The sequence below is a fragment of the Thamnophis elegans genome, chromosome 2, assembly GCF_009769535.1.
Source record: "Thamnophis elegans isolate rThaEle1 chromosome 2, rThaEle1.pri, whole genome shotgun sequence".
NCBI classification, from domain to species: Eukaryota; Metazoa; Chordata; class Lepidosauria; order Squamata; family Colubridae; genus Thamnophis; species Thamnophis elegans.
The window spans coordinates 116,543,643-116,568,141 of record NC_045542.1 but is presented as its reverse complement, the minus strand read 5'-3'; positions in this window follow the sequence as shown (position 1 = coordinate 116,568,141).

Genomic DNA, 24,499 nt, shown 5'->3' with positions numbered 1-24,499 from the left:
TTGAGTGTCTTTGCTAACGGGTTAGCTGTTCATACGATTCTGATTGTCAGCAACAAAAACAACATTACAAATCCTGCAAAAGTAAATCAAACAAAAGGACATTTTAAGAGCGAAAGAGGGTTTTGCTTCTGATTTTGCAGACCAATTTTCTGTAATGCCTCTTTTTCTCATCCAATACGACATGCAGTTTTGGTCTGTAAACTTCTTCAAATCGCCTTCTTTTGTTAGCTGGGAAACAAGCTTGGATCAAGTATTGGAATTCACTCTTTGGTGAGAATAAATCACAGATAAGGAAGGAATTTTTCTGGCCCCCTCTTCCTTCCCACCCTTACTGGGTCTCTAGAAGCAGGGTGCCCTCCAGATGTGTTGGAGTAGTTCCCTTCTTATTCTACCACCAGAGGTAGTAAAGCTGCACTTGAGAAGGTTTTTTTGCATCTGTTGAGAAGACACAACTCTACTGTCCTTTTGCTTCCTTTTCCAAAGCTCACTTGAAAGAGAATAAACAGCTGACAAAAGAAGTCCCAGAAAAGGAATCTTTCAAAGCCTTGTTCTTGTCAGTCTTTTTTTCAGACTAGGGTGGGGGTGGATACTGACGAATACAAGTTATTGGCACCATTGCCTCGAATTATAGAAAACCACCATAAAATGTGCAGAGTGTAAAAACAAGAATCCTGGGTTTCTCCCCATTTATCGTACTGTATTTATCACCCTCCCAGTTTGTATATTTTGCTTTCTTTTGTGTAATCTTATCACTGGAAAACGATGTGATTTTTGCTCCTTTGAGTAGCAGCCAAAAAAGCACTTACATCCAGAGTATGAGTGGATCATTTGGCCGGCGCATCACATAATGGTTTTTTTACAGTGAGTATTTAACCATGTTTTTATCCTGTGGGAAAGAGTGATGAGTCTCTTTGGTTTCTTTAAAAAAAAAGAAATGATGTGGACATGCAAAAGATAGAAGAAGCCTAATGCAGCAAATTGGTTTCAACACACAGAAATGAAGTAATCCAGAGGGTGCATTGCATCAAGCAATTCCAGCCTTTGACTTTCCATGTTTTCCCTTCCTCTCAAAAGAAGCAGTGTTGATTGTAATAGACATCTCGAGACTGTTCACAGGGAGAGTGTCCATAGTTTGAAGATGCAGAGGAAACTACAATTCCTGGAAAATGATTCTGGCTTAGCCCGTGGCTCTCAGGCGTTTCTGAAGTTAGGTCAGTTTGGGTCTGATCACTGAGTGTGTTGTGTTTTTAACCTGCTTTGTTTTCTTACTTTTAAACTTTTTAGTACTTTTTAAATTGTCTTTTATGTAAGCCGCCCGGAGTCCTTCGGGATTGGGCGGCATATAAGTTTATTAAACTTCAACTTCAAACTTCAACTGTTTTAATGGGAAACAAATCAAGATTCCTGCGTATGCTATCCTGAAGTCCGTGGAGGAAAAGGGAGGAGGAGGAATGAATGCAACATAAACAGGGGCAAAATGCTACCAGTTCGGGCTGGTTCACTCAAACCGGTAGTAAAAAATGCTACCGGTTCGCCTGAACTGGTAGTTAAAAAATGCTACCGGTTCAGGTGAACTGGGAGTCAGCTATGTGACAATCAGCTGTACTGTGTGATTTATATCAGCTAGAAATCCCGTGGCACAGCTAACTGTCGCACAGCTGATCATCGGAAATTTTAAAAACTTTTTAAAAGCATTTTTACCACCTGTTCAGCCGAACCGATAGTAAAAAAAATGCTTAAAAAAGTAAAAAAAAAAGTTCCGACAATCAACTATGCAACAATCAGCTGTAGCGCGCGATCTTCTGAACTTTTTTTTTTACTTTTTAAAGCATTTTTTAACTATCTATTCACTCGAACCGTTGCAGACTTCAGAGCATTTCACCCCTGAACATAAACCATATATGCCCAAAAATTACCAGAGTCAGAAATGGTCCATATGTTGGCAACTTGCAATCTTCTTGGTGAGTGCAAAAAGTTCTGGTGTTTTTAAGAACTTAATTAGCATCCATTTCCCCAAATACTACAATTTCAGAAACAGTAGCTTTCCTGAAGAATAGCTCCAGAAGGAAAGCTTAGGAACAATGTATTTGTGCGTTCAAGCGTCTATAGAGCTTAAGTCTCAAAGGCAGAGCCCCTGAGCAATTTAAAGGTGCTTTAATATGATAGAAATCAACACTTTGAATTCAGTCTGGAAGGTTTTTTAAAACCCCAAGATAGAACAGTAAAAGAGCCTTGTTGTTGAGAGATTGGATGTGAGAGTGAATCTTAGCTCCTATGTTTGCATTACAATTACCATTCAGACATTCAAAAGGAGGCTTTCATGTTAAGCTGATCAGCACAGATTGGATGACACCATCATGGTGTTAGGCCCTATTCCAATTCTATATGTCTTTTATTGATAACTCTGCAAAATTAGGAACTATGTGATTTGCATACTTTTATGCCGCCTACCCCATTTCACTGAACCTACAGAAACCTACTCCAAATGCTGTTTACAGATAGCCATCATTTCAGAATTGTGTGCACTTTAAAACTTGAAGTTTGCAACTTTAAGTTGTTTCTTCACAAACAAAAAAAATCTGGAAAAAGGAAAGAAATTGACTTAATCAGGTTTTTAAAATATTTATGCAAGACCCTTCCCCCCCCCCCCGCCACCCATCCACCCTCGTTACTTTTTACTTCTATTCCTAGGAGCTGTATGAAAAGGATGGCTGTAAAATGTACAAGCAAGCCAAATTATAGGTAATCCTCAACTTACAACCCTTCATTTAGTGACTGTTCAAAGTTACAAGGGCACTGATGTGACTTATGACCGTTTTTTGCACTTACAACCATTGCAGCATCCCCATGGTCACGTGATCAAAATTCAGATGCCTGGCAACTGATTCATATTTTTGACGATTGCACTGTCCAGGGGTCCCGCGATCCGGTTTTGTGACTTTCTGACAAGCACAATGAATGAGGAAGCCAGATTCACTTAACAACCTTGCTACTAACCTAACACATGCCACTTAACAACTCTGGCAAGAAAAGTCATAAAATGGGCCAAACTCACTGAATAAATGTTTCACTTAGCAACACAAATGTTGGGCTTGATTGTGGTCATAATTTGAGGACCCTCTGTACATCCATTTTGTCATAAAGGAAGATTTTCTTATTCAAATGTCCAGCAAAAACTAAGGTTTGCTTGAGCCTTTAAAGAAAATTGTATTAACCCATCTTAAGATAACTTGCTGTGCATCATTATACTAAGCAGAAAAAAAAGATGTTAATACATGACAAAATGCAATAGTATAGCATGTGCACAGCATATAACATGTGTGCACAGTTGTAGAGCATTTCGCCCTTCAGAAGAGCCCCCATAATGCCACTTAAGAGTTTTAGCGCAGGTTTCCTGCAGTCAAACCACCATATATCTCATTGCTTTTCAGATGGATGAAACAATCTAGTTTATAAGGTTAGTGCCCGATGCACCCTTGACCTTGCTCAGGTACATTATAGGCACTTGACACTATCAATTAACCAGAGACAAATAACTTTTACACCATTATCCTCTTGTAACAGACCCCTTAATGTTGTTGTGTCTGGCCATTCAAATCCATTTGTTTAATGCCAACAGAAACGTGACACTGATGGAGAGAGCAAAGTGAGGGAGATAAGTCCCTAATTTCAAAAGTGACATCTTAATTGGATGGAGTAATGTCTATATACAGAACCTTATGGGACAATAGGCATCGCTTATGACAAAAGTGAAACCAAGCTTGTTTGGGTTTATTTAGAATTTGGTCCTCTGTGGAAAAAGCAAAATTAAGATTTCCAAAACTATTTGGATTGTGGTTCTGGTTTTTTTAAACAATTTTCAGGAAAAAAAAGTATAAGACTTAGAGACTTAGAACTGAGAATGACAGCATCTCTTGGTTATTTCATTGTCTTTGGATGGCTGCTTCTTGTCCAACTTGTTTGTTAAGCTTTTGATTTTTTTAACGCTGTTGTTTACCACCTGTATATGAGAAACAGTGAATCTGACTTTTCACATATAGCATACTGTACATCGCAACAAATAGACAGCAATCTGAAACTGTTACATACTGACAGCCAAGAAATAGGCTCCACCAAGGTCCTCCATTCCGGTGGGAGAATACTCAAAGCCGATTGGCTGAGCCGTCTGACAGCTAGCCCTTTTATAAGGAGCTATTCTATCACCTGATATAACAGAAACAATCCACCCAGGCTTAAGTAATACAAAGATGCTTTGGATACACAGCAAAACTATTCTAAAAGCCTGCTTTAGATGAAGTATTTTTTTTAAAGAATCAGTCATGTCTTTTGAAACATAAGAAAAGATTGGACAATTTGTCCAGAATGGTCTGAGAACTCCTGCCTTGGACAGGAAGTTGGACTAGAATACTTCCAAGGTCCCTTTCAGCACTATGATTCTATTCTATATGTAGAGAAAAGTAGAAATTGTGGCCAAGACTACTGCCACATAGCCATTGCTAATATGCCAGCAACACACTTTTCTGAGGTACGTAGATGTGGTCATTGTCACATTTACTTACTTATTTACTTACTTACTTATTTGCTTACTTAGCCACACACTGTCAGTGACTCTGGGCCACTTACAAACAATATTTTTACATCCCACTTATCTTACCTTTGTCAGATTTACTCTTACAGGGGGATTAAGAAACTGCAAGAGTGCTGATACTTTGGTGAGGTATTCTAGTATTGCTTAGGCTAGTGTATACTGGTTCTGGTTAGTTTTTAAGCCTATCTGAGAATGTCTTAAACAGTTCAAGAACAAAATCCTAATGATCCATGATTTCATAAGTGTCTGATGAGATTCTTTGTGGGAGGATCATTCCAACTCCCACCATCCCACCACTCAAATTATGGAATTCTGTCTGTTCATGAAATATTTACCAGCTCATTTCTTTATTATTTTTCTTTGATTGATAACAATTTTATTTCGATGCACATGCACTAAGGTTTGATGCATGACTCAAATATGCACAATTTTCTACTAAAGATTCTGTTTATATTTTTTCATACAGTTATTCAACCAGATACTCTCCAGATGCTTTTGAACTTGGACTTCTACAGTCTCCAGTTATTGGATTTATAGATCAAGTCTTATAACAATTGCTGTCCAAAATTCCTACAGGACATCTGTTCAAATTTTAAAGAGCTTCTGTTCATTTCATCTTATTTCCTTGCAGCAAATTCAGTTTAATAGAAGTAATCAAAAAGAAAAAATAATACTGTGAAACATCTGAAATATTTTAGGAGACATCTGAATGCCTATTGCTGATCCCGTCCGAAGTTTTGAGAAGAGTCCTAAATGTTCAAATTCAACACTGCCTTCTGAATCTTTGGCCTCAAATTCTGTGTAGTCTGGATCTATCTGGTCATCTAGTATTTATGTTCGTTTCTTTCAGCCTTATCTGTCAGGTTCAAATGCAGTTAACCTGGAAAGGGGTGGGGTGGGGTGTCAACTATATCTGCTTTGGAAAAAATGAAGGGAATGAATTGACTGTATTTTCTGTCACATCTCTGCTCCCCAGCTGCAATCCAGCAGTAAAACATTCTCTTTACTTTCTTGCTTGTTCATTCCATCAGAATATAAAAGAAAGCCCCTATCTGATCTCTCCCCACCAGTGTGATTTAGTCAGTTATTCTTTCCTATAGTCCCTAAACTCTATTACTTGAGTGCAGTGCTTTCTAAAATAAAATAACATAGCCTATAATGAAGTATCCGATTCTACAAATCATTTCAATTGGAGAAAAAACCAGAAAAGTGTAGAGCTAGAATATAAACCTACTGTCTTTGACAAAGGTGAATTTAGTTGTCCCTGAACTACTCCCTTTTAAAACACAGAAATAGAACATCAGAGTAGGAAGAGACCTTGGAGGTCTGGTAGTCCATATACCATTTCAGACAAATTGCTGTTCAGTCTCTTCTTAAAAGCCTACAATGACGGAGCATTTACAGCTTCTGGAGGCAAACTGTTCCACTGGTTGATTGTTCTCACTGTCAGGAAATATCTTCTTAGTTCTAGGTTGGCTTTTCTCCTTGGTTACTTTCCACCCATTGCTTCTTGTCTTGCCTTCTGGAGCTTTGGAAAATAAGTTTGACCCTTCCTTCTTTGTGGCAGCCATTCAAATATTGGAACACTGCTGGTATGTCAACTCTAGTCCTTCTTTTTACTAGAGGTACCTTATTATAATCATCGAGACATATTTCATTCTGCTTTTCTTGCTTGACCTACAGAATAATGAATCTATCTAAGAAGTTTGGGTACAAACACAAAGTGATTGCTCAGAAGAACAATCAGAATCACACTCCAGAATTATATATAATGGCATAATCTTATATAATGGCAAACTCACGTATAATAACAGAATGATGAACTAATATCTAGAATTCAGGACAAGCAAATAGTTTAGAAAAGTTACTGTAGTAGAGGAGTCTTTCAGAAGTTCTATATCTCGAATTCATAACAAATATCTAACCCATCATTGGATAAATATCAGTGATATTTGAAGTCAATCCTAAAAGTTGTTCGTTTGTACAGACAGGAAAAGAAATGTTAATTTCCCTACTTTCTTGTACCTGAAATTATTTACATTTGCTAAAGTAACTAGAACTCTACAAAATAATAATACTTCTCTGAAAAAACAAAGTCCTCTGACTGAAAACAAGAGGAACTGAAAGAAAAATAACTGCCTGGATAGAATAGCACAAAATAACAGAATAGAGCTACCTGAATTGAACAAAAAATCAAGTATTGTTTGTTTATTTATCAATCAATCAGATTTTAATAGTTTATTTTATTTTATTTTATTTTATTATATTTATATGCCGCCCTTCCCCCCCGAAGGGGACTCAGTTGTCCATTTCATGAGTATTAAAAGATGGCAATACTATAATATCAAATATAAGCACTAGTTCACTGCAAGAAATGGACCAACTGATGGACAGCACAGCTGCAGTTATAATTTGGATGCAAAAATCAACAAAGACATTTAAAAAACCCCACATAGTGCATCACCAAAATGGAAGTGCAGGTTGGAAAATAAGATCAGTATGTGATGCAAGTAAGCTAGAACAGATGAAAGAAAAGACACTCAAGAAAAAGAAGACCAAAGAATATGTGGTCAAGAATTATCACTTAGAGAAAAGGAAAGTCAAAGAAGACCTGGAAATAGCAAAGCAGCAAAAAAACAGCCATAGCTTAGAAAATCAGAACACAAAGCTTGAATTGCACACTGCAAATAGAATCTCCGATTTCAGCTGACTCAGAATTGTTTCCAAGAAAAAAAGACAAGAAAAATCAAGAACTGGTCAGTATCACGTGAAGATAAACCACATGTTTTTTTGTTGTTGAAACATCTCACTGGCCTGCATCCACTCATTGTCCAGCAGTTTAACAACATACTGCAAGGAGATGAAATTGAAGATCGGCTAACATCTGGCAAAACCTACCTGATAAGGAAAGATCTAACAAAAGGGGCAGTACCAGGCAACTACAGTATAAGCCAAATATCTGCTTACAAATAACTTTCAAACTGATAACTGGTGTGATAGCTGGTGCAGTCCAACAGTGTCTAATTTAAAACAAGCTCTTTCCATCTGAGCAGAAAGGGAGCTGCCCAATCAGCAGAGGAACAAATGATCTGCTTCTAATTGACGAAATGACTGTGGAAAACTGCAAGAGGAGGAAGACCAACTTCAATGTAACTTGGATTGATTACAAGAAGGCATTTGAATCCTTGCCACATCACTGGATAATCAAGTGCCTAGAAATAACAGGAGTCAATAGAAATATCAGAAGCTTTGTGCAAAGATCAATGGCACAATGGCAAACTGGTCAATGGTTATAGGCTGGGAGAAGTTAATATCAAGAAAGGAATCTTTCAAGGAGACTCACTGTCACCACTACTGTTTGTCATTGCATTGATTCCTCTGCCAACAATACTAAACAAGTCAGGCCATGGCTATCAAACATCAAAAACATGTCAGGCTATCGCCCCACCTTTATATAGATAGTCTGAAGCTGTTTGGAAAAGCACCAACTGAAATAAAATCACTGCTTAACACTGTTTGAATATGCAACCAAGATATTACAGTGGAGTTTGGACTGATACATGTGGCACCTTCACCATCAACAGGAAAGAAATAGTGAAAACTGAAGGAATCACGATGCCCTGTGGAAATAATATCAAGAGTCTGGTTGAAGATAATCACTACAAATGGGCATTCTTCAGGCTGACAACATCAAGCACACTAAAGTCAAAAGAAGGTTATCGGCGAATGCATCAGAAGAGCGAAGATGATTTTAAAGTCCATACTCTATGGCACAAATACCATGAATTAACATCTGGGCCATTCCAGCCATTAAATACACAGCTGGAATAATGGACTGGGCTCAAGAAGAATGAAAAGTCCTGAATTGGAAGACCAGGACTTTTAATCAATAATGGTAAGAAATCATGAACTTCAGCAATGTTGACAGACTATATTTACCAAGAAGTATAGGTGGGTGTGGAATGTTGCAAATACAACAGACAGTTGAAGAGGGGAAAAGGACATTGGAAGAATATCTGAAGGGCAGTGAAGAAGGTGCTTCATGAAGGCTTATTGTATACCAGAGAGACCAAACTGGTGGATAAGAAAGGCCAAACGAAGAATAGAAAAGAGATATGGGAAGGCAAAGTATTACATAGCCATTACATAAAGGAAATAGCAGACAAGTTAGATAACAAGACCTGGGAAAGGCTAAGTACAGGAAAGTTGAAGAAAGAGACAGTATGTCTAATTCTGGCTATCTCATTCTTAAAGACAACGCTTTAAGAGCAAATGCATGCAAAGTCATAACCGAGAAGACAACCACAGATAGCAAATTTTGTCTCTGCAAAGAAACTGAAGCAACAGTGGACCACTTAGTCAGCTGCTTCAAGAAGATCACACAGATTGATTACAAACAATAGCGTGACAAAGTAGCAACAATGCTACATCGGAATATTTGCAAGAAATACCACTTCCCGGCAAGCAAGAACCAGTGGGAGCATAAATTGCACAAAGTAATAGAAAATGAAGAAACCAAAGTGCTTTGGGACTTTAGAATTCAGGCAGACAAACACCTGCAACTTTACACCCCAGACTTAATAATTGTCAATGACAAAGACAAAAAAAATCTGGATAATGGATGTTGTAGTACCTGGAAACAACAGAAGAGAAGAGAAGGAACGAGAGAAAATCACAAAATACAATGACCTGCAAATAGAAATAGAATGACTGTGGCAAAAGAAAGCAAATATAGGACCAAACATAATAGAAATGTTGAAATGTTTATTGCATTTGTATGCTGCCCTATCCCGAGAGACTCAGGGCGGCTAACAAGCAAGGGGGAAGGGAAATACAAACAAAGACAAAACAGGCAAATTAAAAACAGAGCAACAGTCACAACAGTTTAAGTGGGGCCAGGAACTCATCAGCCCAGGCCTGCCGGAACAGCCAGGTCTTAGTGGCTTTGTAGAAAGCTGAAAGGGTGGTGAGGGTCCGGATCTCTACGGGGAGATTGTTCCAGAGGGCTGGAGCAGCCACAGAGAAGGCCCTCCCCCGAGGGGTCGACAGTCGACATTGGCTAGCTGATGGTATTCGGAGAAGGCCTAATCTGTGGGATCTAATTGGTCGTAGGGAGGTGATTGGCAGGAGGCGGTCTCTCAAGTATCCAGGTCCAATACCATGTAGGGCTTTAAAAGTAACGACTAGCACCTTGAAGCGTGTCCGGAGACCAACAGGCAGCCAGTGCAGCTCACGGAGGATAGGTGTGATGTGGGTGTACCAAGGTGCACTCACAATCGCTCGTGCGGCTGCATTCTGGACAAGCTGAAGTCTCCGAATACTCTTCAAGGGCAGCCCCATGTAGAGCGCGTTACAGTAGTCCAGTCTTGAGGTCACAAGGGCGTGAGTGACTTGGATGCAAACCCAAAACATCTGGCGTACCACCATCAGCAGTGATAAATTCACCACCAGTCAATTGTAAAATGCAGCTTTACTTGGAACAGGTTGCATTCTGCAATGGAATCTTTTAACCCTATCAAACAACAACATCTGCCTACTCCTGATCCTTGGGAAGGACTAGATGGGTGGAAAAAACTGCCTAATCCACTCTAAACACCTGACTGACTGTGTGATCAACCACAATAATAGATTCATTGGAAATTTTCAATTTACTGAACTTGATACCACTGATGGCACTTTCTTGGCTCTTTCTACAAATTGTGCTGATGCTCCCATGATACCCCATGATTCTGGATTAGAACTCAAATTCTCACAAAAGATAGAGCCTAAAGACTCATATTCATTGGATGAAGAGACAATGTAATAATGATAGCAACAGATGCACCCAAAAGACGTTCGTACCACACTCTTGGCCATGTCTTTGACTGTATTTATATGCCTGAACTGTATGCTGCTAGTGTGCTGTTCTGAAAAAAGTAAACCGCCAAAAGAAAATGCTGTGTGTGTAGTTGTACAGTTGCATTTTTGCTGTCAAGTCTTCAGTTTCAGCAAGCACCTGTTTGCACCAAGAGGGATCTTGCCTATTCCCCCTTCTCTTCCTAAATCTTTCTTCAGTTGAGGCAGGGGGAAAGGGATCCCGATTGGAAGTGATCAGTGGGAAGGAGGTTTTTCTAAGGCACTCGGAGCCCGCTGCTGTCAATGTACTTAATATGCTGCAGCTGCAGTTCCTCTGCCATCTTCATTCACCTTAGAAATGTGGTGTTTGAATGGTTTATCTCTATTAATCACCAGCTCAAACAGCTTTGTGCACCATGGGCCGTAGATAATTAACTTCACTATACTGCTTGTCTTATCAGTATCAACCTCTTGTCCTCCTGTGAAATAGTTAAAACCATCAGCCCCTTTTTACTTTTCCATTTAACTCTAATGCTTTAACACTGATGTTCTAAACGGCCCACGATTCATACTTATTAGACAGACCTTTCTTTCTGCATCTCTTATATTTTTTTTTGATAATTGGCCATGTACATTTCTAAGGGGCTCAACAGCTTTTCATGCCACTGTATTAATAAAGCTTTCCCCCACCGCCTTTCAGATTTCTCTTTACCTTCTTTCCTTTGATAAGCATAATTTGCTAATTTCAAAAAAGAAATGAGAAGGTAGTTGAAAGGAGAAAAGCTTTGACAAATACATCTCTCCCCCCCCCTCTCTTTCTTTGTATTATGTTTAAGTCATTATCATTGTCTCCTGTATCTTCTCGCTTTTGACTTTACACTGAACAATGTTTACTTAATATCGCAGGGTATGCACCAATAGTAATGATATAATGCAAGGAATTTGTATGGTTCACATATTGAAGAGACATATGTCACTCACTGCACGTGGACTTAGATATGTAACTCCTGCTAAATCTAATGGCTTTTTTCTCCAATTAAAGGTATGTAGCACACCTTCTTGTCAAAAAAAATTGCAAACAAAACTTGCTGGACAGCCCTTCAAACAAAGATAAAAAAAAGAGAAAATGTTCTTTAAGTTAGGTAATTTTCTGGTTATTTTTTTCCTTGCAATACTACAGAAGTAATATTCTTTGGGGATTTTGTTTAGCCCTTCCTAGTTGGGTCTAACTATCAGATTTCCTGATAGTTTCCCATCCAGGGACTAATCAATTTTTGCTTAGTTGCCTGTTTACAGTTGCTTAGTTTTTGAGATCAGTCAGGTGTGGCTGAAGGATAGATACTTTCAAGTAAGAAAGCTCTGAAGTCTTTAAATATGGGGCTTTATAAAGCAAGGCATTTGGCCACTAAGAGGGAGGAATGACTCTGCATCTAGTCAGGATGCAGATACAGTAATTTAAAAACCTTTGGACTTTCCAAAAACCTTTCCAAAAACCTTTGGAAAACCTTGGGCAGGGGTTTCTCTAAGTGGAAATGTGTTATATGACTTGGTTTACAATGTGATAAGTTGACCTTGCTGAATTGGATGGGGGATAGTAGTCCCCCTTCTCATTGCTAAGAGGAAGCTTGCTTTCTCTTCCAAAATTCTGGCTAGTTCTGTTTTTTTAATCCAGTTTAAGGCAGATTAATTTCCCTTAATTGAGAGCAAAGCAGATCCCAAGGCCACACCGCAAATGCTTGAATTTTCCTAGCTCTTTAATTTGCCATTTTTTCCCTGGAAGTGTGAGAACCCTTTGGGGAAAAATCATGCTTTGTTGCCACTATAAAACCAGCTACTAATCAGAAAACCTAAAAAGAAAAGGCATCTCTACCACTATCAGCAACAAGAATGCTATAAATCTAATTCCTGTATTTTGAAAGCGCACATTTCAGTTACCCCTTGGACCTACAATCACAGATTTTGACCAAAAATTCTTACAAGTGCAGATACATGAAGAACAATAGGTTGTCTGGTAACAATTAAACCAGTGACCTATGGCTATTTAAAAACAAAATCCCACGTGTATATAATTGGCATTTTCCGTCATCATGCCAGAAGCAAAGCGAAGAGATAACATTGTCTGGAGGCTTCCAACTGGCACAGGTACTATTGATTTACTTTTTACAAAGTGCGGCTGCTGGGTCAGAATTAGTAACTTGCTAGGTCAGGATGGGGGACGTCATGGCAGAAGGAAGCCAGCAAGTGGATGTCACAGGAGAAAGAAGCTTATACAGTGCCCTACCCACATTGTCCGATGTAGCTCCCAGCCAATAGGAAGTATAAGGAATGCATTGATGCTCATACCAAAATACATGATGTTGGCAACTTTAAATTCAGTAATGAATAAAGTAAGCTACATTTTCAGGCTAGGTTCTATCATGACATTTTCAAAATATTGCTTCTGAGGTTAAGTAGCAGCCACTGAAATCTTGCCCAGGCAGAAATGAAAATCAATACATTATTTATTACTACTGTTATTATTGCTACTTTAATATACCACCGATGTCTCCAAACAGTTCAGGGCAAAAAGCTATAACACTAGAAGCATGAATGAAAGAACAGCACAATCCTAGGGAAAGGTTGTCTAATTTTCAAATGCCAGGTATAAGCTTATCCAATGATTTGGGAACCCATAGCTAATGTTATAACAAGTTCAGAGAATCTCCAAATCCCACCCCTGGCTGGTCCTACTCTTCCCCTCCCACCCCTCCCCTCCCCCCTCCCATCCCTCTCCTCCCCTCCCAGGAGTCTCTACATGGCCCATTTTGGATTCAGGGCCCATGTGGAGCCTGGGTGGGAGGGGGAGAAAAACAGGCCTCTTGGAAGGCCTCCGGAAGTTTTCGTCCTACCAAGAGGCTCTAGGAAACCCTCCGAAACCTGGGCAAGGCGAAAACGCTCCCCAACCATGATGCAGGAGGCTGACTAGGCCACACCCACCCAGCAACTGGGCACAAAACCTAATGCTGAAGTTTTTGAAACTCACCCATGCATAGAGTCCTCTGATCTCAATGACCTAAGTCCCAGCACTGGACTTATACCAAAATCAATTCTGACTAGCAGGGCTGGTTTAAGCTGAAACCAAATATGGACTGGCCTATTTGGTTTCAGAACTTAAGGGTCACCTCTATCCCCCACCTTGTTTTAATCATTCCAAAATGCAAATTTTGGCATCAGCTGGAAATTGCATCATCAGCCAATGTGATTTAGGAATGCCATATATTAAATTCCATGATTTCACCTGTTCTAGCATGAAATCTGAGTTGATTTGTTTCTTACTCTACTCTGGTTTAATTGAAAAAGTATTAAAACTGGCATTTTCCTCTAGATTGCCGAGATTCTGGAGATATGACTTTACTTTCTTATTCCCTTAAGGGAATCCTTACTTCATCCCATTTTCTGGCTCCTGCATTCAAGCCAGCTACTGCTCTTTTTTTTTCTTCCTTATCCTGATTTAGTATCATTTCTTTTAAAGCTTGTTAAAAGTGGTTGTCTCATTCAGTTACTGCGGTAACATGAAGTCACTAGTTGCAGCAACAGGAGAAAATGTCTACTTTCGTGTGCAGTAGTGACACATATATTGCAGTGTTGTGTTACATACCCTGCTCCTTGTGTATTTGTGTCATGATTTCACAGCCTACATTTTGTTATTTTGATGAAATTATGGTTTGCTGCTGCCGCCCCTATCTGATTGCAAAACCATCAACATGCTTGTATAAGAATAATATTTACTGCTTTGTTATGTATCCGTTTTTATTTCTTATCTTACATTTGTAGTTGGTGACCATAATAAAGTTTTGGTCTAATTTGTCAGCATGGTCTCATTTCAACATTCACAAATACAGGAGTTTTTCAATGCAACTCAGGGATGGCGGCAAAGTGGCTTGAAAAACTTAGGAGGATTCTAATGCGTCAGTCTTCATTTCTAAAATAGACCTTTCTTTGCCTAGGTATCCATCATAGCAAAACTCAAATTATTTCAGCAAACCATCAGACAACAACATGGATGCAGTGGGTGCAGTGCTAACAATGTATTTTATTTGCCTTTTGTACATAGTGAGAGGATTTTGTTACCCTGTGGGTTCTGTTCTCTCCACTGTCTTCTTAGTCAGCCAGAAGGAAAGAGAATGATCTAATAGTTAAGGCACCAAGATAGAAACTGGGAGACCAAGAGTTCTAGTCCCTCCTTAGCAATACAAAAACAAAAAATCCAACTAGGTGACCTTGGACCAGTCATTCTCTCTCAGCCTTAGGAAGATGGCAAGGGAAAACCACTTCCAAAAATTTTGCCCAGAAAACTGCAGGGACCTCTTCATGTTGCCATCACAAGTCAAGATTGATTGGGAGGAGGAGGGGGGAGGAGGAGGAGGAGGAGGAGGAAGAAGAAGAAGAGGAAGAGGAAGAAGAGGAAGAGGAAGAAGAGGAAGAGGAAGAAGAAGAAGAAGAAGAAGAAGAAGAAGAAGAAGAAGAAGAAGAAGAAGAAGAAGAAGAAGAAGAAGAAGAAGAATGGGTAATGTGTCCATATGTGAAAAAAGTGGTGATAGGATGCCAGTAAATTGAAGGAATAGAAAGGTATGCCAAAATACATTTTCTCCAATTCTGGAATTAATTTTTAGGATTTCTAATATCAAACGAATTCAGGAGAAATGGCAACTCAATGGAAGTAGGAGCACTCATTTTCCTATTTCACGTAGGGACAATCTTGGGCTCTAGGCAGTCCTAATTTTAAGACTTCTGCAAGTGATTGAATCAAAACTTCAGGAACAACCATTGTTTTGGACGATGAAGAGGAGAGAAGGAGTAGTAGTGAGCACTGATTGACTGATAGTATTCTCTCTGTATTAGGATTAGCAGAAATGAAATTTCAGTTAGGTTACTTTCAAACTTTGTGAAACTTTAACAGTAACTTTAGCCTATTCCTTGTAAAAATGTCTGTATGTCATAAATAATATTTTTTTTGATCCCATATTTTGGCTTATCTATAATTCTACACTATCACGTCCAATTGAACATAACTTGATATCATGTTTAAGTGTGCAAAACTGTATCGCAAAAGCAATCCTGCACACCTACTGTATTTTGAAGTTCCTGACAAACAGTGTTTGGGCTTTATGATCTGAACATCCCAGGCACTTGGAAACCTCTGCTTCTGCTGATTAGTCTTCACATCCAGAATGGCCACCCTCAGTAGGATTTCCAGATAAGTAATTCTTCAGTAAGTATTTTTACACTGCAATTTTGGAAGTATTCCTGCTTGTTATACTGCCACCATTTCCATCCTTTTATTGATGCAGGAATCATATTTGGTTTTAGCATAATGCATTTCAGAAGTGGGAGCATCATTATTTTTCATCTGTACCTCCCACACGATCAGAGTGTTTTATCTGAATGAAATCATTTATTCTTCCTTCTGACATTTGATCAAGGAGATCCTCCCTCCCCCCCCCCTTTCCCAAGTTTGGCTGCCTCTCTACCATCTTCTTCTATGGTTTTCGTTCCTTCTATCTCTCTTCATCTCTCGTCTCTCCCATCCTCTGCTGCTTCTCAGCATCTCTAGCCTCGCTTTCTGATTCATAATAGCTTCTTCTCCAGATGATTTTTCCCGCTTCTGTTGATGGCTGCCTGCCTTTTCCCTCCTGGTTTCTCTTTTTTCCCAATTTTCCCCCAGTAGTGCTGGAACTTCTTTCTTTTATTTCCCCCCCCCCAGCCTTACCCCCCCCTCCTATGCTGTTATCTGTGATTTTGGCAAAGAGCACATTTATTGGGGAGGAATATCCCCATGGCAACGCAGCAGATGGTGACTTTTGATTAGCTTGGCTCTTTTTCCTCCCCCCCCTCTGCCAAATCACAATCCGTCTTTGAAATTAAATCAGGCTGCGATAGGATCAGTTGTTCTGGAGAGGGGACGAGAGAGAAACAAGGCTGAAGTATATTACAGCAGGAGCCAGCATGTAATGCAAATTCGTGGGTTTTTTTTTTTAACTCAGGCAATAAACCCCTTTCCCTGTTCATTCTGGAAGCTGAAAGAACCACAAGATACAGGATAATAAAATTAAAAAATAAGATTAAAAATATGTTATCACCATACATGGGCTTCTCACTTCTCCCCTGTTTTTGTAGTTGTGTTTGTCTTCTGTAACACTGATGTCATTTAGAACTGAGTCACCTGGGTCTTCCTGGGCTCATCCAGCTTCTGTTTAACATTGTTAGTATTGCCATTATGTCAGTCTGAATACAATTGAGAAACATGCCAGGAGGGTTAGTCTAAAAGCATGACTGGGTAGCAGGATGCTAATAGGCAAACAAGACCCAGGTTGGTTGTCTTTAAATGGACAAACTCTTTCAAATAAGCCCAGAACAGGTAAAAAGAATGTCAGATTTCTGAGGAGTCCACAAAATTAAGTATTTAGTTATCTGGGAGCAAACTGGAGGCCATAATCCTAAATGCATTTACTTGGGATTAGGTCCAATTGAACACAGTGCAACGTACTTTTGAGTAAACAGGATTACATGTAAGGCGGTCTGATAAGTCCATTTTTAGTTATGAACAGACAGCCGAGGGATGAAAATGGAATATCTGAAAAGCTTTAGTGTAAGCCTATAGTTCAAATAAGATTGAGGAGAAAAGGTTGACCTTAGCCACTTGGATGAGTGAAGGGAAATGTTACCGGGGCACATCCAAGCAACTTCGGTGTGTACCTTTCTCATACAGTGTATATTTTTGGAAGGCCTGATAATAGGAGAGAATTCATAATATATTCTATACATTGCACCACATGATCTAGGATTTTTCCATCTTGATACACCCTTTGAGGAAGGAACCACACTATCAGCCCTGAAGCTGACCTGAAGCTGACCTGACGGAAGCCATTTTGAAGCTTTAGCGTTGCCACACTGGAGCTGGGGGATAGGGAGGGGGAATAGAAATAGCTGGCGTTTTGTAGCCAAAACAAAATACTTTCCCCTGGGAACCAAGGATATTCCCACAGAGGGCCGGAGAGAGGAGGAATGAAGTTACCAGGCAACCGGACAGCACCTTGATTGGACCATGTACCTAGTTGTTTGGGAAAGGGGAAAAACACTTACTTTCAATTAGGTGAAAATCACGGGAACATCGAGAGTCGGTTTTCACCAGCTTGTGCCAATATGATAAATACAATAACATTATTCTTTGAGGAATCTACCTGCCTCGGAGTTTTGTTTGCTATGGGTGTATTACTTGGAACCCTGACACACATTGTTACAGTCCAATAACCTGGTAGGGCACTAGTTGACAAAGGCTGTAGTGGAACCTAAGGGTTCTGTGTTCAAATCCCAACACATTCATGAAGCTCATTGAATCACCTTGGTTACTATCTCTTTGCCCCAATTTACTTTGTTGAATTGCTGGGAGGATCAAAACCGTCCGCTTCCACCAGATCACTTGCATCTATCTTAGGGCTGCGTAATCTTGTTACAGAAAACAGACCTTTAAATGGTAGCAGGCAGACAGATAAAACACTAACTTTTTGCTGCCAACTAGTGGCTGACCATATTTTTGCTATTCAGATCTGGCGTATTTAATCTGGTATATTGAAACCTGGATCTGCTCAATTTCTGTGGTGTTTGATCTTGAAGAAAGAACAGCCAAACTATATTAATGCACCCTGGGAATTAGATCTGATCAGATACTACAATATCCTTAAATTATTTATATTTTTTTCCTGAAATATATAATTGTTTTTTCTAAATTACTGCATATGTATGTTTTAATTATAGTGTGAAATTACTATTTCTGCAAGAGTCCTACCAGTGGATATATACTTGTTCCCAACTGGCCAACAACACCTATTTCACTGTTACTGAGAGGGAGAGGGAGGGAGGGAGGGAGAGAGAGAGAGAAAGAGGGAGAGAGATCTAATTCAAGAGTTTTCAAAGATACAAATCATTCTTATTGGTTCTTCTGATAGACCCTTCAGTAGATGAGAGATTGTCCTTATCTAAGTACTAGAGCAGTTAAATTAGGTCTTTATGATACCATAATGGGTTAAAATAAATAAATCTTGAGCACACTTGGATCACAATCCAATACAGAATTGTTTGCATTGAAATCCATAAAAATGTCTCAGTTTAAGCATCTCATTTTATTTGAGTTTACCCAGTTCTGCTGGACAGTGATTAAATTGATCTTAAAACTATAGTTAAGAAACAGTAGGTAGGTGAAATCAATAGTGGATAATGTTTTAACTTTTGCCAGATTAGGAACTGTAAAGAAAATTGAATTAGATTAGCAAACAGCAGAACCAAAACCACAGTTTTCTATGTAATATATATTCATAATCTACATCAGGGGTCCCCAACCTGTGGACTGTGACCCATTACTGGACCATGGCCTATTTGCAACCAGACCGTGTGAGTGGCAGGTCGGCATGCACAGGTGTGCATGTACTTAGCCCCATTTACATGAGTGGTGGGGGCACGCGCCCATCCCTCACACAACATAATTCCCTCTTCCCCTCCTCTCCGCCCCCGGAAAGGTTGGGGAAATGCTGATTTACATTACCCATTATATTGCAAAGATGTACGTGGGGATTTTTCAGGTGGCTCAGTGGCTAAGACACTGAGCTTGTTGATCAGAAAGGTCGACAGTTCGGCAGTTCAAATCCCTAGCACCATGTAACAGTGAGCTCCTGTTACTTGTCCCAGCTTCTGCCAACCTAGCAGTTCAAAATCATATAAAAATGCAAGTAGAAATATAGGGACCACTTTTGGTGAGAAAGTAACAGCGTTCCGTGGGCCTTTGGCACTTAGTCATGCCGGCCACATGACCATGGAGACAACTTCGGACAGCACTGGCTCTTTGGCTTTGAAACAGAGATGAGCACCACCCCCTAGAGTCAGGAATGACTAGCACATATATGTGAGGGGAACCTTTACCTAATATAGCTTGATTCAAAAAGAAATCCTCTGGCATTGCCTTTCCAATTCATGGCCATATTTCTTAAACTGTTTGACTCAAATACAGAAAGTCCTCACTTAACAACCATTCAAAATTATGATTGACCTCCCCTCAAAATACCAAATGGTACTTACAACCCAGTTCTCTGGAGTTCTGATGATAGCCCACCCATGGAGACATACACACCAGATCCCATGACCGATTTGGAGCACTTGGCAACTGGTTTGCCTTTATTTGCAGTGTTCTGCGATCATATGACACAATTTGCAACCTTGTTTCCGGAAACCGGCTTTTTCTGCTGGTTTCTATCAAAACAAAAACCCACCTGTAGGAATGTGTTGACTTGCTTAACAACTAACGATGTTTGCTTTGTCACAATCATTTGTATTCATTTCCTGTTCAGTCTTTGATCAGTGAAATCATTTAATGCAATAAAATAAAATTGAAACTTTTTGTCCATGTAAACAAACTGTATGTAAAGTTAAGAATACGTTACGTCTCCAGAGAATAAAGTTGCATATTGTATGTGTCAGCCATCCCGTATTCAAGGAAGGTAGAACTAAAGATTACATTGTATATTACACATTTAGCTAGTGCTCATTATCATAACCATATGTATAAAAATGTAAATGGTTGTGTTACATATAGTGTAATTAAAATTCACCAATGCCTATGCCAATCTGGCCATTTAAACCATGTGTCCAAAGGAGTCAAGACAGTCATTGTGATTAGATTGCAGCATCTTTTGCACATGTTCAACATCACATACACATACAAAAGAGTGGGACTTCAATTGTGATGTCATGACTGTCATCTTGTCTGCATTCATGCATGTTTGCACACACGCACGCACACGCACGTGCACACACACGACACAACACAGCTGCTGCTGTATCTTCATAAAATGGACCTACCAAAATTGTTACCATCTTCAGGATGGCAATATTGTACATTCTGGATAATATACCTATAGCTTGATGAAGATATCCAGGCTTTCTAATAAAGGAGAATATTTGTAGCTCAGAGTTGAAATGAGGGGTTCTTGGTGCTCTCTGAGCTTGCTTGTTTTGTTGTACACGTTTCATTACCCTATCTAGGTAACATTGTCAGTGCTAATTACAAGCCCTCATATCCAGACTTGTAACCAGTCTACAAATTCAAGGTAAGCATCCAAAGAGCATAAGGAAAGGCAGAGATAATTAAGTATAGCCAGATCACCAATACTAGCAGGAATGAATAAAATAATCCTAAAAATCAAATGGCCATTAGTTGCCAGTTGTACTTAAAAGAACTGAATATGTAGCCATTACATGTGAAGCAGTGGTGAAATTCATTTTTTTTTGTACCGGTTCTGTGGGCGTGGCTTGGTGGGCGTGGCAGGGGAAGGATACTGCAAAATCTCCATTCCCTCCCCTCTCTGGGGCCAGCCAGGGGTGGCATTTGCCGGTTCTCTGAACTACTCAAAATGGCATTTGCCGGTTCTCTGAACTACTCAAAATTTCTGCTAAGAACCTGTCAGAACCTGCTGGATTTCACCCCTGATGTGGAAGAAGGCATAGATTGGGAAAAATGCTTGTAAACTATATCTCCTCCACCTAACACAAGCAAAGCCTTCTTTACTACTCCCTGCCATAACTCACATCCCATGTGAATTAAGAGTGCTGCATGTAGAGCTACACTGAGCATAACCCCAGTTATGCGATTCAAGTACAAGAAGAGGAGATCAGACCACATAACAACTGTGGGTTTCCCCAGACTCTCAAAGGTCCAGGCCCACAAAGAGTTAAGAGGACTTTTGCTTTGGCCTTGAGAGGGGGCAAAGGCAAACTATTTTTTTATTCCTGAGAAGAGCAAAAGTGTGAGAAAGAGATTTAGAACAGCTCTCCCACCCCCCTGACTGTGCCGTCCTTAAAAATAGGCTGTGAAGGGTCTGGAAAGATTTTCAGTCACCATTCCTGAAATCTCTGCTGCATCTTTTTCTTGGCCTGATCTACCTGACAGAGATGACACCTCAAAGGGTTGCCATTAAATACCCTTAGCGTTTCTCCCAATATATTTAATAGTATTTTTATGTTGAACTAATTTAACTATACAGTACATTAAATACTGTTTTTGTTTTGGCTTCACCGTTTTCCCTAACACAGTCCTGCCCACAATTCTGCCCTTATGTAGGTTGTTGTTGTTGTTGTTGTTGTTGTTACTACTACTACTACTACTACTACTACTACTACTACTACTACTCTTATTTGGTTAATCTTTGGTGAGATTCACAGCCTTTGGGGCTGGTTGGTAGCTCAACAGCTCGAGTCCTAACCAAGGACCTAGGAACTGTTAAGGTAACGTCGGAGGATATAAGCTGTTCCATGTAGGATGGTTTTTTGTAGAGTCAGAATGTTCAAGTCTGATAAATTTAAAATTTCCAAATAGTGAGGTAGCCATTTATATATTGCTCCAAGGGCTCCAATTACAATCGGGACAACACAAAATTTCTTTTTCCACAGTTGCTCAACTTCAATTTGCAAGTCCCGGTACTTTGTGATTTTTTTCTTGCTGTTTATCTTCAATTCATCCATCTCCAGGTATTGCAATGTCAATGAACCATACTTTTTTCTTTTCAACTATTGTTATGTTAGGTGTGTTGTGGGTCAAGTGCCTGTCAGTCTGAATTCTGAAGTCCCACAAGATCTTGACTTTCTCATTCTCTAAAACCTTCTGAACCTGATGTTCCCAGTGGTTTTACTGTACTCAAATCCAAACTTTTGGCACAATTTCCAGTGAATGATCTTAGCAACACGGTCATGGCATTGTAGGTAGTCAGTTTGTGAAATTTTGCTGCACCCACTGATCAAATGGTCGACTGTCTCATCTTTCTCATTACAGAGGTGACATTTGCTGTTGGTGGTAACATGTTGAATTTTTGCTTTCATGCAGTTTGTGGCTAAGGCTTGTTCTTGAGCTGCCAAAATAAAGCCTTCTGTTTCTTTTTTCAGTGCTCCTGATCTTAACCAGTTCCAAGTTAGCTTTTGGTCAGCTTTGCCTTCAATACTTTTCAAGTATTGGCTATGCATAGCTTTGTTTTTCCAATTTTCAGCTCGCTTCTCACTTCTTTCTTATATTCTGCTTTTGACTTAGTTGTCTTTAAAATGCCTTCTTTATTTCCTTCCTTAATCATTGGTTCTTCACTTTTCTGGATGTAATCATTCAAGCTGTGTTTTTCTTCTTCCACAGTCTGTTTTACTTGTAGGAGTCCTCAACCACCCTCTGCTCTTGGTAGATATAATCGGTCAACATCACTTTTAGGGTGCAAAGCATGATTCATTATCATAAGCTTCCTTGTTTTTCTGTCCAAATTGTCCAACTCCATCTGGGTCCAGTCAATTATTCCTGCAGAGTATCGAATCACAGGTATAGCCCAGGTATTTATGGCTTTTATGAGGTTTCCTCCATTCAATTTGGATTTTAATATCTTGCAAATTCATCGAATATACTTGGCTGAAGTTAATTCCTTGACTTTATTATGCATTAAGTCAGAGGCCTCTAAAATCCCCAAGTACTTGTAGACCTCTTCTGGTTTTACTGCCTTTATCATTTCTTCATTCTCAAGTTCTATTCCACCATCTTCTATGACCTTGCCTGCTTTGGTTGCCATTGTTGCACATTTGTCAATTCCAAACTGCATACCAATGTCTTGGCTAAATTCTTTTGTGCTTTCAATTAATAAATTCAGTTCAGCTTTTATTTTACCAAGCAGCTTCAAATCATCCATGTACACCAAGTGTGAAATTTTCAGTCCTTTCTTTGCAAGTTCGTATCCATAGCTCATCTTCTTCAAAATGATTGTCAGTGGTAGCATTGAGAGTATAAAAAGTAGGTGTTAGTCTCTAGCAAGGAGTTATGTTTGGTGGCCTAACATGGACAGGTACATACAAGAATGAGTGGCTACATGCACACCCTGTCAGGAATCTAGACCGGCTCCCCCGTAAGCGACCGCCAAGGAATGGGAGCGCCTGCAAGCACCATGGTCCAGAATATACATAGACTTCGCTGGACCAGTCCATGGCCAAACCTTCTTCATAGTTGTGGATGCATATTCAAAATGGTTGGAAGTAGTCCTGATGAATTCCAGTACAGTAGAATCAGTCATCAAGGTACTACGGAGACTATTCTCCAAGCACGGCCTCCCTGATGTACTAGTCTCTGACAATGGGCCCCAATTCATGTCCATGCCTCCAATGGCCAGGCAGAACAAATGGTAAGATCCGCAAAGGAAGGCCTCACTAGGATGGGCCCAGGCAATTGGCAAACACAAATTGATCACTACTTACTCATACAACACATCACACCCAGTGCTGGAACCACTGGAAGAAGCCCGGCTGAACTCCTCATGGGCCGCCGCTTAAGGTCTCACTTAGATCAGCTACACCCAAATTATTCCACCACAAAACCCCCTGACTCCACCAGCAAAGTCAGGTCTTTCACCATAGGGGCCTTGGTATATGCACACAACTACACCGGGGGAGTGTTATGGATTCCCGCAACTATAATTGGAATTACCGGTCCTCGGTTGTACACAGTAAAACTCAAGGACAGTAGAAATTGGAGAAGGCATATAGACCAACTCCGTAGCCGCTTGTCTAATTCAGTGCTTAGACAACCAAATATAACTCCTGCACAAACTGAAAGAAACGACACGAAAAATAACAGTGCCTCCAAACCCAAGGAAAGCCCGAGAATATCGGAAGACTTATCTGACTTCGATGCAGGCCCACAGAGAGCTCTGAGTGAGTCAACGCCAGAAGCTCCAACTGTGGCCTGTGAAAAGTTCTAGGAGGTTCCACCAGGCGGGTCTGCAGGAGAAACAGGTCCATCCGACTTGTGCAAAGGAAACACCAAGACTGATTTGCCCAGGTCAGGCTACGCAAAAGCCCGCTTACCTGCGTGACTACATCACTAGTTTGATGGTCCCATCCTAGAGGGGAGGGGTGTTAGATATTCCCCCCTGTTGACAGACTGAAAGAGGTTTCCACCAAGGTTCTCTGTTCTGGCGGGAACAGAGGTTGAATCTCATTGGTCAAGAGGTCTGACAGATCCCTGGGGACAGA